The sequence below is a fragment of the Spea bombifrons genome, chromosome 12, assembly GCF_027358695.1.
Source record: "Spea bombifrons isolate aSpeBom1 chromosome 12, aSpeBom1.2.pri, whole genome shotgun sequence".
Taxonomy (NCBI): Eukaryota; Metazoa; Chordata; class Amphibia; order Anura; family Pelobatidae; genus Spea; species Spea bombifrons.
Window position 1 is genome coordinate 13439041 of NC_071098.1, and position 8458 is coordinate 13447498.

General features: G+C 38.8%; 1 long non-coding RNA gene across 1 annotated transcript; it reads right to left on the reverse strand.

Annotated features, from left to right (window-relative positions):
• Window positions 1-893: 893 nt before the first annotated feature.
• On the reverse strand, window positions 894-6738 carry LOC128469985 (uncharacterized). The gene is made up of 3 exons (XR_008346008.1): window positions 6684-6738; window positions 2707-2853; window positions 894-927 (listed from the first exon to the last, which is right to left on the reverse strand). It is a non-coding gene; the product is annotated as an uncharacterized LOC128469985 (long non-coding RNA).
• Window positions 6739-8458: the final 1720 nt, after the last annotated feature.

Consider the following 8458-nt stretch of genomic DNA (forward strand, 5'->3'; position numbering starts at 1 on the left):
GAGGGCCAAGCCTAGGTTCACTAATGCCTGGGTGTAGAACTTTTTTGGAGCCCCCAGGTGGGTGTGGACATATTGCTAACTCTTCCCATTAACATTCCCGTTAACATTCTAACCACACCCATTTTCTATTGCAACCCGTCCACCACTTTTTGGGCCACTGACAGTGGCAAACCACAACTTCCATCACTACAACCATAACAGTATAGCTCCTATGATTATACAGTGATCCAGACACGGATGGTGGTACAGTGCATCTCTTATTATACCAAGACAGGCACAAACGGTGGTATGGCATATTTTCCATCACTATATATCGAGCCAGACACTGACGGTGGTACAGCATAACTCCCAGTATCACATCAGAATATTAACATGGCATTTTAATTCATAGTTTTTACACCAAGTAGTTGTAAGAAAAACATGCGTCCAATAAAAATACATTATGAAGGGCCAGTTCAAATATATGAAAGGACCAGCTAGAAGAAACTATGAAAGGTTGGCGCATCAGAATGCACAATTAAGAATATGAACATTGATCATATTGAAGTGAAAAATGCCATTCATTGACCCACATACCAGGTATAGATCACAGGTCACACACCCTAAAGGCCAGCCCTGGAACCCAGGTTGTACTTACAGGACTTGCCCCAACACCCAGACCGCACACATGGAAACAGCCACCTTTCTTTCTCCTCCTTATTATCTATGTGTTTCTCTTTATTTCAATATTTTTATTATCCCCCCCCCATATATCTACTGCTTTTATTATTCACTTACTTAGCTGAAGTTGGAGGCCTTGCGCCCCCCCCCCACCACCGCAGTCAGGGTAGCACTGAGGCCGATGATCACAGGAAGGGGAGGATAGGAAAGTTTTCAGCGACCGCTCTCTGCCACCTTGGCGCTGTGCACCCCGTACACCCACCTGAGCTATAAAGATAAAGCTATCAGATAAATACCCTAGCAGCAGTTCACATGTAAACAGCATAGATGGAATGTACGCTCTCTCTTTAAGTAGATCATGTCACTTACAGCAAAAATAAAATTGTTGTAAGACATTCAGGCTAATAACCTTATTCTTAGTTAAAAAAAAAAAAAAACTACTTGCGTATTAAATTTAATTATCTGTTCACGGTTGTTGAGTGGGGCTGTCCCGAAATCCTCCCCCAGAGGCTGTGAAAAGTTTAACTTCATTCCCAGGAGGAACTGTAAGAACCTAATTTCCATATGACTTTCTCACGTCTCCCCTAACATTTTACTGTTAAGTTACTGAGTGTTTCTCCACAAGCCGTACAGCCGGTGACACTTTATTATGTGCGTGATGACATGTCATCGTTAATCTCCTCTGTCAGAACCATCTGTTCTTGTCTTTTACTATAATACAGTTAAAAAGAACACATACTCTCTGGGAGACGTTACAATGGCTACAAACAATGGACAGGCTGAAGGCTTAACGCCCCAGTAATACAACGGCCAAACATATTTGGGACATGGAACAAATATGTAATGATTGGTTGCGGACAAGCCCTCAATGAACTTATATTTCATATACAGGCCCATAAAGGTAGCCAGAGAGTATAATCCTATAGTAATAAGACCCCTGAACATATGAATGTCACTCCCTTTTCCCCTGGGGCAAAACATGGAATAGCATCCAAATAGAAGATCATCCTATGGAGTATAGGAAGTCTTGAACCCAAATGCCTTCAGGGACCGTTGCCAACATTCCGATCATGGATTAGTGAAATTATTTGTCCCAAATGACAACGCTCCCCATGTGGGCTAGTAATGTCCAATACATTAAGGAATTGCACAGAACGGGTCCAGTAATGCTCAGGGATTATCGATGTATTTAGTATTGTAACTCATAATAAATTTACACTGCAATACCTATGATTTTTTTTAGTATAGGATTACTATTAACCGTGCGCTCGCACTTAGAAGAATGGGGCTCCTAAGGAGCAGTTTCCTCTGGTCATAGCCCTGGGGTGGTTGCACAGGGTGGCAAGGGGGTCCTGGGCTGCTCTGGTTTATACATTTAAGACACTACCTGAATCCATACGTTCTACTTGCAATTTTATGGCTAACTACACATTCCCTTTTTGTAACTGGGTGTCGTTATTATTGTTTTATATAGCGCCATCAAATTCCGTAGCGCTGTACAATGGGTGGACAGGACATAACAAGTAGTATGTAACTTAACAATTTGATTTACAGAGACAACAGATGATGAGCATACCTGGGAACTTCTGGGCTCCGGCTACCCGGAGCTTTCCCTTGCGGAAGGTCCCGCTGATGTCGGGGGCGTTCGCGTTGACGTCAATGGGCGTTCCTGCAGACAGCACTTGGCTAAACTTGCCTCTAAACTAGCAAGTTTCTCTAGCAAGAGGGCCTGCATAAAGTATAACTTAATGACTAAGGAGACTATGGAGAAATCTCACTGATTGAGTCATTCATTATACAGGACCAGCCAAGCCCTTCCTGCAGCAGAAGCTCACTGGGATTGGAACTTCATAATGTATAGTGAGGCCGAGGAGCAGAAACACAACTCTCCTGCAATCTCCCCTACTAACTTTAATTTTGATTGTTTTTGATGTATCGCGGTGTTCAGTTTCTATGTCAAACGTTGACAATAACAAAAGGCTAATCCCGTCAGGGCTCTAACATGAAAATGTTGCACCAACCTCACCAAACAAAACCAGGCCTTACCTCAATGGAGCAGACTATTCCGCTTCCCAGCAACTAAACCGTAAAAACCCCTCTAAGGTGAGCACAGAGGTCTCCGCAATGACGAGCAGCAGTGCTGGTAGTAAGAGACTAAAAGGAGTATTGATTGTAGCTTCGCCTGTTTGCAACCTGTCATAAACAATATATAAATAAGTATTTGTAAGTATATATATATATATGTATATATTCACTTCTGGCACTGAAGGGGTGGACAAGATTTTATGTGTAATTTGTATTGCAGATTTAAAGATTTCCATCTCTTAGCCATATACAGGTGATTACAAGCGTTGAGGGTATTATTAACATGACTGACGTCAATGCAGGAATCTTATCCACTGTCCAGGCTTGTAGCGAAAATAAACCAGACTCTGCATTATTAATAAGAAACCCAGTAGGAGCTGGGTGTCCGGAACAGTCAGGGCATTCAATAATGCTTACGTCAAGGGCACGGTTTTAAAAACACTCATTGTGAAACAGCCCATCGAGCCTTCTGGAAAATGCCTTTGGTTATCAATTTACATAGTGATTGTTTACCGCAGTAAACGTCATTCTAGATGTTGCTAAGAGGGGAAGTGATAAAAGCCGCATTTGATGTACATGACATCACCGCCGCTTGGCAGATACAGCTTCCTCTTGCTTTTGGCTGACCTTGAAATGAGATTGGGAGTAAATGTACCCCCAGACCATGGACCACAGAGAAAAATGGCTAATATGTTGTGTTAAATTGGTCAGAAATCCATGTGATAATTTGTCGAAGGCCTCGTACTATGATCCCGATGTTATATTTTGCAGTTTTCATAGTAAGACATGTGTGAAATACTAGAAATACTCGATAAAACAGATTCTGTAGTGTGGAAGCTCCAGCTTTAATAAGTTTTCATTTTCAGCCACTACGGAGAGTTAAGAAAAGACTGTTTTTGACCTGCGCATACATCCTAATACAGATAATACAGATAGAAATATAAAAACCCTTCAGTCCATCTAGTCTGCCCATTTTCGTGGATTTAAGACTCAAGTTTTTATGCCTGTTTCATACATATTTAAATTCCTTCACTGTATTAACCTCTACCACTTCTAATGGGAGGCTGCTCTACTTACTTTCTTAGTAAAGTAAAGCCTTAAATTACATATTATTATTATTATTATCTTTTATTTATATAGCGCCAACATTTTACGCAGCGCTTAATACGATACATAAATTCAAGGGATATGACAAGACAAGAATTGACAGACTAAGACAAACCGATCCATTTGGTGGAGAGAGCCCTGCTTGCAAGCTTACAATCTAGAGACCATAAAAACCCCTGACCATCTAGCTTTACATTGTGACCTCTTATGGCCCCCTGGGTTTAATGGATTTGTCTGCTTTTACTTTGGGGAGTTCAAGTAGAATGTCTTCTTTTCTAGACACACATGCTTTACTTTTACTTTTCTCCTTTCTATCTGGGGTCCCTTTCCTCTATATTCCAATGCAAAACCTCCATGTTCCCCTGTGAAAACTTCATCTTCTCCTATGAATTATTTACTTAAACAGTCAGCTAGATCTTTATCCTTACACTTAAGGTGTCTTTAATCTAATTGTTCCTTGTTCACATCTTCTCCTGTCACTTGTATAAATATGACTGCTTTTATTTCACATTATCTACTTTTATATCACATACTTCTGCAAAGACTTACCTCCCTGACACCATGTCCTCGCATTTCTTCTTGGGCTCCTGGGTTTGATTGGTCGCTTGGTTGTCACTTCACAAGACCATCTTAAGAGATAATGTGGATACCTAACTGTGCAAGAAACACAGGCTCTTCTGTAAGTGGATATTAAAAGGTGCCATTTATGCGGTTTTGGACTTAATCTTGATGTATGTAATGTAATGCATAATTGGTGCATGTTTTAGTTTATTTACAATGAGCCATAAAGGATGCATTGAATTGTACAATGTGCAATGTACATCTGGTTACATTATTGTGCTTAAGTAGGCCATCGTTTCATCTTCTTCAGGTCTCTTCCCTTCCCATGGTCTGGTTCTTGGTTTTAATTCTTGTTTAATGCTGCATTGACCCTGGCAGTTCCTAACTTGCATCTGTCTCATCGGGACTTTCCACATTATGCTGTAAAATTGTCTCTTTGCAAGAACCACACAAACCTCGGAGGAAGGACTCAGACCTGTTCCTACCTGCTGTGTTCCATCCTCAAGAGCCTGGCCTCCAATCAGCTAACCATCTTCACAATTGTTATAGATGTTTAGCATTTTCTCCTAGAATAAACAAATTGCCTGTGATTTCAAAAGATTTTCTTCTTTACTGCCTTCTTTTATCCTGAACATGGCTGTTCAAGAAACGACGAGGAAAGCAGGGATTGTTCCTTTGACGTTCATTTAAACTACAAGATGGCATGAAATAACACCATGTCAGACTTGTACTGAAACATCTTTATTTTACGCAAACCACATTATCCATTTCTGCTACAATAATGTAGACAAACTGTAATTGAAAATGTTCCTTGTGCGTTGAGAGCAAAACAGTCAACTGACTAAGTAGGATGTTTTCAACAAACCAGCCTGAAAAATTAAGTTCGGTACAGCATACCTAAAAATAAATTCCAACATTTCTTATTATTTAATTTTAATGACATTAATTTCTTAATACTATACCGACAATGTCAATACCAAAGATAAGGAGGAACCGTACAATATTGACACAATTTATTGCCTTTAGCAATGTGTTCCTGTGTGTTGAAGGCAGACTGAGGTCTTCCAAGTTACTTACACCTTTATCATATATTTTTACTTGATCTATTGCTTACATACAATGTTCCTTTTTCAATTCTTATGCTGCCCTATAATGTTGACTTTTTGGCAAAGGATTTCGGGAGCCATGGACAGCCTTGGGATACTGGTACAAACACAGTCAACTACCTGCAGGACCATTCAGACCAACTATCAGCAGCTGTCTAGGAGGCCAGCAGGGTAGAAGAAGACTACCATATTTCTCATATTAGTGAACAAATGTATGAGGGGACAGCAGACAAATTTTGTTCAGGTCTTAGTAACCCTAGGGCTGGCTCTTCCTTTGGGCCCTCTCGACAGCCACTGTAGTTTGGAGGTAGAGTGCATGAGCCACCTCAAAGCTCTCCATGGATGACCTCTTGTGGCTTGTCCTTTTAATAGGACTACTGGAAATATAAATATTTTTTTTTTATTTTATTATTCAGGTATCTTTTTTAATAGTTTGCTCACTTTTTTGTTTAACTTTCATTCTGTAACCCAATCCTCATTATTTTAGGTATATAGATTTAGACTGCAGATAAATAAACAATAATATGTCATATAATGTTTGGGACATTATATTACTGTTTATTTTTTCTAAATTGTTAGCATATTGTGGTAAATTTGGTCATTTGTATTACAGAATACTGGATATCAAAGATTATTTTAAATTACAAACTATCCCCTGGAAGCAAAGTTGCAGATGTTTTGCCTCCCATCAAAATCATATAAACTGTATTTTCTGTTGATTTAAAAAAATGAAACTACAGCATGAATCCAACATCTTTGAAGTCATAATATTACATTAAAATACGACTTAATGTTATGCTTAAGTGTATACCCATATTAAATACCTGATTATAAAGAAAATATTGTGACAAAAATGGAAATCACTCACTTTTGCCTTATGTATATTCATTGGTCTTGGTTTCTGATCCATTATGAAATGTACAAACAGCAGTTCCTCAGCCTGTTATACATTTGTAACGCCACACTAAGCATTACATTACAACATTTACAAAATTTGTGGTTAACGATATTACATTTTTTTTTAATGATTGTATGTTGGGTTCTTCTGCTATTGTTTTTATCACAAGTATATTGGGATATTGTGCTCAGTAAATATTGTGGGATGATACCAGGATGTAAAGTGGGACTAGAAGCCTCTGGCACAGCAGCTGCTAGGAAACCTACCCGCCAAGCATCATGGGAAACGCAGTCCATCGCAGCTGGAGTTCCAGAGGTTGCTCGTCTCCTGATGGGAATGAATATGGCACATTTAAAAACTATTCTGTTTATGGTTTCAGAGCACCTTAGAGGTCTGCTATTTATTTCCGGTCATACCCCCTCATCCATACAAAACTCTTCATATCTACAGTAATAACGAGGCAAAGATTCCCATAGAAGCTTCAAGAGGTTTTAGTTACCATAGATACCTGGGAATACATTTTTATATATTTACATTCAGAGTGCATTATTTAGTTTTGTTTAATCTCAATAATAGAATAGCAGAAATCTAATTATTCTTTGCCTCTTATACATGGGGTACATATACTCTATTTAACTAGGTGACATAGTGCTTTGCTTACATTCCTCCATGTTACCCCAAGAATATATTCAAGCTTTGAAGCTCAAAAGTCAATGAAATATGGCTCACCATAGCAAATAATATCAAACGATGAATAAAACCCAAGGAAAGAATGACTGAATGAGTGATTATAACAGATGTCAGGCTTGCGACTAACCCCTTTGTTAAAAGTTCAAATTATTAGTTGCGTCCATTAAATTTGGAAACCCTATGTCCTTCTATTGGGATAAAGGTACCTACATGGAGCAGGACGAGAAAGACTTGACAAAGTCAAAAGCACATGATTACCTGTTGGACCACCGGTGATAGCAGCCACTTAATAACCCCTCTCCTTGAGGCTGAAGGTATAATGGTGGAGGACAAACATAGATATGAATGCTCACAGTATGTAGAACACGCTCCTTCATAACCAAGTTGTGGAAATTGTATGTGACAGAGGTTGAGTCAATGACCCTTCAAACCTTAATTGGTATTAACAGTGGTTAAAAATGCATGGATTGCAGATTACCTCCCTGACTAGACCTCAAATAACGACTGTGGAATCTAGATCTTGGTTTAAAAAAAATCATTTTCATCCCAGTATTTGACACATTAATGTAGTCATTGTTTAGATCTTAACTCTATCTGTTGAAATGTATTATTTGTTGCCATAGAGGTAAACAGACATTAAGACTACTGGCTGTAATGAGCTTCTGCAGTAGCAATGACTTGCTCTTACATCAATTAAACATGTTTTCTTAGATTTGGGTAGGACATGGAAATATCATACCTTGGGTTGTGATTATAAGGTAGGGGCTTTAAACTTACACACACATTTCAGCTATTAGTGATTTTTTTATTTGTGCCTTGGGAGTTGAATTGCTTACTTGATTTTAGCTTGCAGTTTTCTGTAAGCGTCTAGATTTTAGGCAGGTCATTGAATCAAGCTCCAGGGGCCATGCATAATGCCAACCATGGGTAGCGGTCTCAAGAGTAACAAAGATGACTCAGACAATCAAAGCAGTGCTTAGATTGTACAGACGTCATTCAATAATTTTCAATTGGTTCAGGGTTTATGACATTTACTTTTTAACACAGCTAGAGATCAGTCATCATTTAAATTTCCTGTTACAAAAAAATTTCGTTAATTTTGTTAAAACCCGTATTACAGCAATCTCACTTTGACTTGACTGAGTCCAGTTGTCGAATTTGTGACTTGCATGATAATAAAGGATCCATGATATATATATATCTATCTATCTATCCTCGGGTGGGCATCATTTGATTACAGCCAGCGTTTTAATGAAAATTGTAGTGTGCTGGTGTTTACAATGTTAGCAGTAACAGCAATTCTACTCCACAAGTTCACAAGAAAATGATCTAACTCATTAATACTACTGGC